Below are 11460 nucleotides of genomic sequence, written 5' to 3'. Positions count from 1 at the left end.
TAGTATCTCACAGCTTTCATGGAACTGTGGCTTTCAAGAAGCTATTAGGAGGAAGTAGGTCATCCCTAGACTGGATAAATTGTGTTCTGTGGATGTTATCAAGATGTCCAATTAAAATGAACACTGACGCAGCATCCACAAGACCACGGTCTTACGACAGCCGAAAAACACAGTAACTGGAGAACTGTTACTGCCACATATGCCTGTTAAACAATAAGGTCCGGGAAAGCTGATCTGAAGAGGACAGAGAGCCTTGGCAGCAAATACTACAAATTGGCAATCAGGAGGCTCCCGCCCCTCAGAGCACCTGCTGATTGGCTCTAACTGTGGTCTCCAGCAACTGGTGGTTGTGAAGTAACTACAACATATGCCTCCTGGGCTGTCAAATGACTTGAGGATAGCTTCTCCAGGCCATAGAGAGTCTTCTACCTATAAAGACATGTCAGCATATTTACAGAATTAGAAAAGCCACCAAGAAATAGAAAGTGCAGACCTCATCCTTAAAATATTGTTATTTAATCATGAGTTTAATGGAAAGAATACACGTTTCTCTCCTCTCTTTATCCCTGACGAGCTAGTGGCCATGGGCAGCGGAGGGGTGGGGAGAGTGTGGCTAGGTAAGGAGACCCAAAGGCATCCCAACCTGTCTTAAAAAGGGAAGAAAACCTGAAATGTTTTTGTGAATTTTAGTTGACAAGCAGAGAGTAAGAACCTCTGTATGGTTCTTTGTAGTTTTCAAACTATCCTTCACTTTTACTACCTTCTTTAACAGTTGTGGCAATGACGTCAAATGACTTATGCAAACCTCACAATGGATTGTTGGCAGGTTGTGATGAGAATGTCAACTGGCCAGACAGAATCCTTTCTTCTCTTGGGTAACATCTTCCCAGCTTCTTTAACCGTTTAAAGGAGGTGGTTTTGCAATGATATTCAAATTATGCTTAAATTTGGGCAGCTCCTTAGGCTTTTAAGTGAAACACTTCATATAATGAAAATAACACCTATAATGAGCATGATAGTATTGATAGTAAAGATGATGGTGATAATTCATTAGGCATTATGTGTTGGGAGCTGTACTATGCACATTTGCAAATATTGTTTTAAAATTCTTACAATTTTTCCTTCTAAGAAAATAATATTAACTTGCCTCAACTTGGAGATGAGGGATCTGAAGAACAAAGTATTTTCATTCCTTGCAAAAGGCTACAAAGCTAGTAATTTCTGGAGCTTGGATTTGACCCCCAGCATACCTTTTCTCTGTTATTGTGCTGTTATCATTATGCACACATCTTAGGTCCCAGCTGAATCCCATCCAACCTGTTATCTTACCTTATGCCTTTTCACCAAGGACAGTTCTATCATTGCAAGGGGCTTGTGTCCTTCAACTCTGGGGAACACCATATGCAGGGCTCTACATGATTCATTAGAAGGCTCTGAGATAGCCTGGCATGATGGCTAAGAACACTGCTTTGCAATCAGATAGACCTGGATGCAAATACTGGCTCAGTAACTGACTAGTTGTGATACCTGCAAAGTCACTTACTTAACCTTTCTGGGGTACACTGTCTTTTCCTGTAAGTGTGGGCAATGCTATGTACCTTATAGCGTTAGCAGGAATACGAAAATTAGATGTAATAACTATGTAAACTACTGGCAATTAGTAAGTCTTTCATACAATGATTGTGTTGTTTCTGCTTCATTGAGGTTTTCTGAAAAAGTCATTGTTGTGTCTGCTCAACCTTCACTCAGCCTACACTAAGGGCAGGCAATTCACCCAAATAATTATTGAGGACCTGCTATGTTAGATACTGTGCCAGGCACTTGTAATAGAGCAATAAACATAATCTTTGACTTTAAGCAAATTACTTGACTGGTAAAAGGAGTAGATCCCTCTCCACCCCCCGACAAATTGTAGTAGAATGTGATAATAAAGACTTGAATATTGTACTATGGGAACACAGAGGAATAGCCGATGTTACCTGGGAGGCAGTCAAAAAAAGTTCACAGATGTGCAGTGAGCAAGATCAACAAATGCCACATACAAATCCTGTCCCCCCTCTAAGAAAAGATGGCAAGACAGCATTTCTCTGCTGTCCTTAATCAGTGGTGTGCCAACATACGGCAAGGATGTGATCTGAGGCTGACCTAGTCATTACATTCCCAGGTTTGCCTAAAAGAGGATGATAAAACTCCTGTGCCCAGCTAAGGCAATGGCTCCCCATAGAGCACATAAGTTTGAGCTGGAGATTTCTAAGTCCTATTTATTGCTCCTGAGAAGGCTACTTCTTCATTGCTAAGAGTTTCTATCCAAATGAACTCTGTTGGAGAAGATGGATGTGGTTCCTTCTAGTAGCCATTATTTACTTTTGCTCTGGGCACTGAAAATACGTATTTCTTATATAAAATGCTGCTCTCAGCTCCACCAATCAACCAAGAACCCAGACAGTCTCAATCTCTTCTGCAGCAGTTTCCTTGGCAACCAGGACCCAGCCAGGGAGCTCGCCAGCCCACAGTGGGACCAAGTGAAACCCTGCGGCACTGTCAGGCACTCTCTGCTTTTAAATAGTAAGCGACCACACAAATGCCAACCCAGCTGCCATCATTCTCTATTTGTAAAGCACCTTCCATCTGGGCACCTCAAAGCGGAATGCTTTCACAACAGGGGACTTACCTGATTGAGATGAATGTTATCATTATTCACATTGTTCCTATAAGGAATCAGGGGTGAGAAAAATCAAAGGATTCTCCAATGGGCTCTTTTGTCTTTCTTATCTTTTAATATTTTCCTTTCCTTTTTTTTTTTTTTTAAACCAATGTTTCTGGCACGCCCTTGCAGTTACTTTTTCAGTTGTCTTGGAAAATGCCACATTAAAAGGCCAGAGTCAAGATCACAGTACTTACTCTTCCTCAATCAGGGCAGCCCCATTGATCTTTCATAGTCATAAAAGGTGAACCCAACTCATGCCTAAGTCAGGCACTGCTCCTGAGGTTCATAATCTGGTTTGCTGGGGAAGGAGGGTGGATTGTCAGCAAAGGAGGACCACATACTGGGTAAAAGTGCCTTCTTTCTCTCCCTGTGCCAACCACTGCTCACACCTGATGCTTCCTATGGAGCTAATTATGAGAAAAATATTTAGGACTCCCATTTTAGTGAATAAAACTTACCAAACGAGATTATTTAGAGCAGGGCTTCTCAAACTTTAGTATCTCTATGAATCACTCGGGGATTTTGTTAAACAGCAGAGTCTGATTCAGTCAGTTCGGGGCGGGACCTGAGGGTCTGTATTTCCGACAAGCTCCCAGCTGTTGCTGGTGCTACTGGTCAGAGGAATGGACTTTGAGTCGCACGGGATCAGGTTCAGTGTTTGTTGTTTACACATACTCACACACGCCTGTATGTGCTGCAGAAGTGGACGAGAAAGAAAAGCACACCTTTCATTCTTAGAGGGTTTTATATATTTAAAAACACTTTGATAGACATTTCTCTTAGGCAAGCAGGGTAGGTAGCATTATCACAGTTTTTTCTGCCCAATGGTATATAGTTATATAATCTCATTAACTATGAGGTTATAGATCCAATTGCTCATACCTGTTCACCACAAAAGACTAATTGAATTAGAATATGTTTGTATTATAGTATTTTTGTTAATATTATGGTATTTGTACACAAATTAGAGTGTCGTTATTAGATTGTTATTAATCACACACATTTTGAAATGCTGTAAATCCTAGTGGGTTCAAGTTACTAGGGAGTTATTTCACAGATTCCACAGAGGGGTTCAAAGAGACATCTCTGGGGAGAGAGGGTGCCTTTGCCAATGATGCATCTCTAGAAACTCCCACATTCATAGTCAGGTGAACTTTGCTGCTTCGTCCTGATGTTTACTGGCTTTTCTCCACATTGATTGAAATTCCATAATCATGGTGAGAATAATTAGAGTGGTGTCAAGGAATCTCCTACCTCCCACCTGTAGTGGGTTGAATGATGACCCCATCCCAAAATAAAAGTCCACTCAGAACATCTGAATGTGATCTTATTTGGAAGAAAGGTCGCTGCAGATATAATTAAGGTAAGGATATTGAGATGAGAAGGCCTTGACTTAGGGTGGGCCCCAAGTCCAATGACAAACGTCCTTATAAGAGATCAAAAAAGAAGAGAGGGGGCACCTGGAGGCCATGTGAGGATGGAGGTAGAGACTGCAGTTCTACTGCCACAAGTCAAGGAGTGCCAGTAGGCTCCAGGAGCTGGGAGTGGGCAGGAAGCATTCTTCCCTGAGGCCTTTGGAGGGAGTGTGGGTCTGCTGGCACCTTGATTTCAGATTTCTGGCCTCCAGAACGGTAAAATAAGTTCTTGTTTTAAAAAGAAGTTCTTGTCGTTTTAAGCCACAAGCTTTGGGTACTTTGTTGTGGCAGCCCCCGGAAAGAGTGCGCAGCCCCTTACGCACCTTCCAGTGGTGGCTCATGGTCCAGCCTTGAGAAGTTCTCCCTGCTGCTCATGCCTCCTCTCTGCCCCCCTGTCCCGGGTACTTGGCCTTGGCGTGGCCCGTCCACACATGGCTGTGCTTGAGCATGGTGGCATTGGTCCCAGGGACAGGGCAACTTTATTCCATAAGTGGAAACGACAGAGATTCTCTGGCCACACACACCTGGGGACTGGAAATGAACCTATAATCTCAAGGGAGGTGAGTCAAAACTCAGAATTCATTCACCAAAACAAAACCTCTTGATTGATTCTTGGTGGAGATAAAGATGAAAAAGATTTGAGTATGCATATAATTATAAAATACTTATACTGTATTCTCAAGCAGATATTTTTACACCATATAAAAGGCAGTTGCCCCACAAGATTTGTCCTTAACCTTAAGGTTTAGTCAGTCCTAGTTAAATGTTCCCTACTGAAGGCTAGCGCATCAGCATTGACTCTCGAAAGATCCCTCTGCATTCAGCGTCTTCTCGGACCTGCACGAAGCACTTCTGCCATCTTGTGGCTGAGATGCGCCACCACACCCGCTTATTTTATGAGGTTCTAGCTCTCACCAACAGAGGGCAGGGTTGAGGCCCCTGCCTACAGACAAACCCTTGTTCATAATTTTGAGCCAAATGCTAGTGTGGCAGAGTGAGATTTCTTTTTAAACTAAATTTTGAGAAGAACCAGGTAATACAACTGCTATTTGCCTGTTAATAAAGCAGGGGAAACTCACAAATATTTCACAGCCTCCTAGGAGGTGAGAACATGCCACTAGATACACACTATTTTGAATTTCCTATTTTCCTACTTCCTATCCATCTGATGCCCTAATGGCAGCTAACAGGGAGGAGTCCCGCGTGGGAAGGTGAGGAGGGTTGGGATTGCAGGAGGCCAGGTGATACCCTGACACTGGGCTTCCTGTTACCTTTGGAACTGAGAGGCAATCCAACCCTAAAGTGGTAGAACTTTGTTTAACTCTCCAACAACTAGGGTTCTGATAGCCTAATTTCCTAGGAAAGAGGATTTATGTAGCTCAGAGTTATATTTGGTTTGTGGTTGCTATTAGAGTAAAAGAATCAGGCCTGGTGTGGTGCCTCACACCTGTAATCGCAGCCCTTTGGGAGGGCAAGGCAGGAAGACTGCTTGAGGCCAGGAGTTTGAGACCAGGCTGGCCCACATAGTCCGACCCCCATCTCTAAAAAAAACTTAAAAACTAGCCATGTGTGGTGGTGCATGCCTTTTGTTCCGGCTACCGAGGAGGCTGAGGCTGAGCCTAGAAGTTTGGGGCTTCAGTAAGCCATGATTGCACCACTGCATTCTAGCTTGGGTGACGGAGCGAGATATTGTCTCAAAAAAAAAAAAAAAAAAAAAAGAGAGAGGGAGAGAATCTATCTGTCTTAGTCTCCATCTATCTTTTCACAAAAGTGAAATTTGCCTGACTGACCCACATCAACATCCCCCTTCACCTACCCCCAATAAAATCGCCAAACAGAGCAAAGCTCAGAGCAAGAGTGAAGGTTCTGGGGCCTTCCCATTTGTCCTGCCTCCTTCCTCTTCCATCATTGTCTAAAGAAAGGCTCAAAGAATGTTTCTTAATTCTTTATAATTGGAAAGCTTTCATCAAGAGTGTTTTAAAGAAAAAGAAGTGCATTTCTGGAGCATTACTCTAGGGTCACCAACTTATCAATTTTAATCGATGAATCAGAGATCTAGACTGAAAAATCATGAGTGGTTTTGCTGGTTTTACTTAGTAGATAGAAAGGCCAGTGGAAAGTGTGGCCCATCACAAGCCTCTGCTTTCCAGGCCTGGGCATTCAATCTTTCTGTGCAAACTGAGCTCCTCCAACCCCTGCATCACTTGGAGGTGGGACCGGCTTCATAGGCCTGGGTCCTGGGCAGTCACACCAGGCCTCGCACTCAGGAGGCCTGCTCTTGGCTTCATGCTCTGCTGTTGCTATCTTGAAAATCTTAAGAATTTTTTAATATGGGGGCTCACATTTTTATTTTGTACTAGACCTCGTAAATGACATAATAGGTCCTGCCTGGGAGTGTGTTAGAGATGCATTATCTGAGGCCTCATCTTGGACTTCTAAAATTGAATGTGTATTTTAACAGGATCCCAAGGTAAATGGTTGCAACTTTAAAATTTGAGCACTGATCTTAGCTGCCTATGAAGTTGTGGTGGCAGAACGCAGATGAGTGAGCAGGGGGTGAGTCCTTGGCAGAGAATGCAGGGGAAGATCTGCCTTCTCCTCTTCAGAATGGAAGAATCAAAAAGCAGAGAGCCTGGGGGTGGGGGCCACTTGGGAGATGATGAAATTCAGGGAGAGAGAGGAGAGTAAGTGGAAATTGTTTTACAGTACAGGAACCAGCTCTCATAAACCATTTCCTTTATAACTTGGTGACCTGTCATAAATTTTTGAAAAACTTAGTTCTAACATTGGAGCACAAAAGTGAAATTGAACCATGACTGACCACTGTTTCTCTGGCTTTAGGATATAGCCTGACCATTGTTGAGCTATTGCTCTACTATGGAATGAGACAGGATTCCCCATTGATCCAAGTTGCCCTTTATCCCTCCACTGTTTCTAGACATTTTCCCCTCTGTTACCCTTCTAGCTCTCAAATCTCCAACCCTTCCAAACTCAACATGCACACTTTGCTTTATGTCATCGGGGGGTTACACATTTACAAAAGAACATCTTGGAAAATACTTTTACTTCAGCCTGTAGCTGCTTTCAGAAGGATAAGAAAACCCCAAGGAAAAGGGGACTTCGATAGTTTAACTGCCAGAAATACAGGTGGTGGATTTATAAAGTCAAGATTAATTTGTAATTTTAAAATTTACTGTTGCTATGATTTAGAAAAAAAACCTTCAAATAGGAGTGTTTTTTTTAAATTTGTGTGTCATAGAGCACTTCATATTGGTTACTTGCAATTTTATTGAGCCCAATTATTATACTTCCAGTGTAGAAGTCTCCACCTTAGTGTACATGGTTGAGAAATCAAACAATATATTTGATATAATACCGTGTTAGGTCATTCTTGCATTCTTATAAAGAAATACCTGAGACTGGGTAATTTATAAAGAAAAGACATTTAATTGGCTCACGGTTCGGCAGACTGTACAGGCAGCATGGTGCAGGCATCTGCTTGCTTCTTGGGAGGCCTCAAGGAGCTTTTACTCATGGTGGGAGGCAAAGTGGGAGCTGGTACTTCGTATGGGGAAAACAGGAGCAAGGGCAGGGGGAGGTGCCCCACACCTTTAAAGGACCAGATCTCCTGAGAACTCACTCTTTGTGGTGGGGACGTCACTAAGCCAGGAGGGATCCATCCCCATGACCCAAGCAGCTCCCTGCAGGCCCCACCTCCTACACTGGGGATTACATCTCAACATGAGATTTGGAGGGGACATCCAAACTATGTCAGATGGTGAAATTAGACCAAAGAAAAGCAGAAGCCACACAAAACAAAAGTGTTGTTTTTAGAATACAAGCTAGCATGAAAGAAAATCCTGGCTAGGGGCAACAAAATCATAGACTTTATTTTGATTCTCAACTGAAGAAATAGCTATGGATCCCTTTAGCATTATAACTGTAGCTGTTTTGGGAGTTGGAGGTGAAACTTTGGGATTTATGAAAAGGAGATTGAGTTTTTGTGGACTGAACAGCAGTGATCCAGAACAATGTGGAGTCCTCAGTTTCTGTGTTGTGCATTCATTCTACCATCTTGTGTTTGTGTACAGTCCCTGTGCCATACACTGAGCTACTTGTTTATGTCATTATTTTTAACTTGAATTATTTCAAAGGGATTTACAAAGAGTTTCAAGAAGCTGTTTCATAATAACATTATTGGAATAAATCATAAAAAGAAAAAATACATACTAGCTGTGAATTCTTTTATGATTGATGTGAGAGTATAATTGTTTTACAAAGTCCTGGAGAGACAGGGTAAATTAAGCTCGTATAATGGGTTATTATACTATTCCTGCAATAGTCCCAGGCAGGAGTTCAGGAAGTCTGTGAACTAAAAGAGAAAAAAATGCATCTTTTCTTTTTTCTAATCTCTAATTGTAATTTAAAATTTCTTTCATTTATCACTGTAGGTAAGAAATCACAATAGCATAGTAGTACCTGTGACCTTGCTGTCAGTACAGAATCACACATATTCATAATATCAACTAGTATTTATGCTCATCACAGCTTCAAAAACACTGTAGTTATTGGACCTGTCACTAGATTTCTTTTAATACCTCAGTAAAGAAGTCATATGTATTGCTAGATGACAAATTTTTGTTTTGTTTTTTGAGACAGGGTCTCACTGTCACTCAGACTGGAGTGCAGTGGTGTGACAAAGGCTCACTGCAGCCTCTCCCTCCCAGGCTCAATCAATCTGCAAGCCTCAGCCTCTCAAGTAGCTAGGACTACAGGTGTGTGCCATCGTGCCTGGCTTTTTAAAAATTTTTTATTTATTTATTTTTTTTGTAGAGATGGGTTTTTGCCATATTGCCCAGGCTGGTCTCAAAACTCCTGGGCTCAAGTATCCACGTGCTTCAGCCTCCCTAAGTGTTGGGATTACAGGTGTGAGCCACCACGCCAGACCACAAATTTGTTATTAAAATGTTTTTAACTCTTTCAATATAATTGGCTTCATTTTCCTCCTATGTACTTTTTAAAGGAGTTTAACTTCATTATTCTGAGAAGGAGTCTATAGGTATCACCAGGCACCAAAGGGAACCAAAGCATATGAAAAGTTAAGTGCCCTATGGTAGAAGCAATCCCACTCCTCGGTATATACCCAAGGGAAAAGAGTTCATTCACCCATATGTTCATTGCAGCACTATTCAAAATAGCAAGGACAATGGAATCAACCTAAGTGCCCAACAGCAGTGGATTGGATAAAGAAAATGTGGTACATATACACCATGGAATACTATGCAGCCATAAAACAGAATGAAATCATGCTCTTTGCAGCAATATGGATGGAGCTGGAAGCCATTATCCTAAGTGACCTAAGGCAAGAACAGAAAACCAAATACTGCATGTTCTCGCTTATAAGTGGGAACTAAACACTGAATACCCATGAACATAAAGATGGGAACAATAGACACTGAGATAACTAGTGAGGGGAGGGAGGGGCCATGGGCTGAAAAGCCATTTGTTGGGTGCTATGTTTACAGCCTGGGTAATGAGATTGCTGACACCTCAAGCTTCAGTGTCATGCAGTTTATCCATGTAATAAACCTGCACATGTACCCTTTAACTTATAATAAAAGTTGGAATAAAAAAAGAAACATGAGAAGCCTCTAGAATTACACTTGATCCCATTCCATACTTTTTAACAGACTGAAAATGCCTGTTCTATGATAAAAATAAAGAATAGTATATTTTGTCTTAAAAAAGAACTCTATAGTAGAAGAAAACACAACCACTCAGTAGAAAAAAATTCTTTTTTCAGACACTAAATAATAAAATGTAAAACAAACATACAAAAATATTTGCAAAAAGTATTCAGTGACATACTGGAAAAAATAGTTGACAGAAATGCATAGCCAATGCAAGAAGCATCTTTAATAAACAATGAAAACCAAAGGCAAAACATTGGGAAAAAACATGAATTTAGGGTGGAGTGAACATGATGGCAGGAACAAGCTAGAGTGATGTAGGCGTGTGGTTTCTGATGATTTTATGTATTGATTGATAGAACTTGGAAAATGCAGAGGAATGAATAGATAAGATAACACACATAATCAGAAAAGCCGCAGTTGCATGTTGCGGGACATAAATAGGGAAAGGAGTGATAGAATGAAAGTACATGCAAAGGAGGATGAAAGAGATGATTCAGCATCTGAAGAGAGAACCTAGACTGACTGTACAGAAAAGGAGAAAGAAAAAGGTGGTAATTTCAGTGAAACGACTCAGTTCCTCTGCTCCTGGAGAAATTGGGGAGAATTCAGTGATATGGGAGCAGATTTGCAGGTAGAGAATAGGTTGGGAACCTTGCATTGCAGAAGGCAGTTAGAGAACCTTGAGAGGCTGAGAATTTCTGGAACAGAAAGATTGTGAGGCTTGCTAACGAAATCATCCAGGAAATGGCACTGAAAATGGTGGTTAGAAAGCACATTTTCTAAAGCTAGACTTGTTCTGTTGGGCTGGGTCAGAGAGGGTGTTCTCTGTCTGCTTCTAAGAGGTGGTGCTCACTAAATGCAAAGGTTTGTCTAGAAAAGGAAGGAACAACCAGCCCTACTGAAGATGCACAGAATGGCCTGAAGACAGCATTATGTGATATGGGCTATTGAAATTAGCACTCCTATCACCTGAACAGACGACAAATCCTCCTCTGTTTTTATCTGCCAGTACTGGAAAGGGACATTGTATCAGTGGTGGTGGATCAGATAAATGATCAGGAAATGAAGGCCAGATTTGTCCAAGAGTTTTGTGTTCATATGAAGTCTTCACAAGGTACTTAGACTTCACAAAGTTAGGTTTATGCATAATGGTTATAGGTGCTAACATTTATTAAGCCACTTACTATGAATTCAGGTTTTGTCCTAAAAATGTAATATTTACTATTTACTTTAATCCTCAAAATAATTGTATGAGGTAGGTGTTATTATTATTCCATTTAACAGATATGTTTTAGTGTATTTTATGTTAGCCGTATGTCTTCCTGCATGCTATAGATATAATTATAATGCCATATTCCTCAAAATGTCAGTATGGAGTCTTAGAAATATTTAAGGCACCAGATGAGTGGCTCCATAATTTGGAAGAGAGGAGAAGATGAGTGTCATCAGAGTGAGTGTGGTTGGGTGTGGCCAATCTTGAGAATTTTTGTCCCACCTTTCCTAGGTCTTGAGAGAAGAGAAAAAATGGATCTAGAGCAGACACAACTTTCCCAACATGTCCTTCTCTAAGGCAGAAGCATTCTCTTTTTTCTAGTAGCATCCATATTGCCTTGGGAGAACTACCCTAACTTTTCTATGTGGTTTG

The sequence above is a fragment of the Pan troglodytes genome, chromosome 5 (assembly GCF_028858775.2).
Source record: "Pan troglodytes isolate AG18354 chromosome 5, NHGRI_mPanTro3-v2.0_pri, whole genome shotgun sequence".
Lineage (NCBI taxonomy): Eukaryota > Metazoa > Chordata > Mammalia > Primates > Hominidae > Pan > Pan troglodytes.
Note: the sequence above shows the minus strand (reverse complement) of the source record.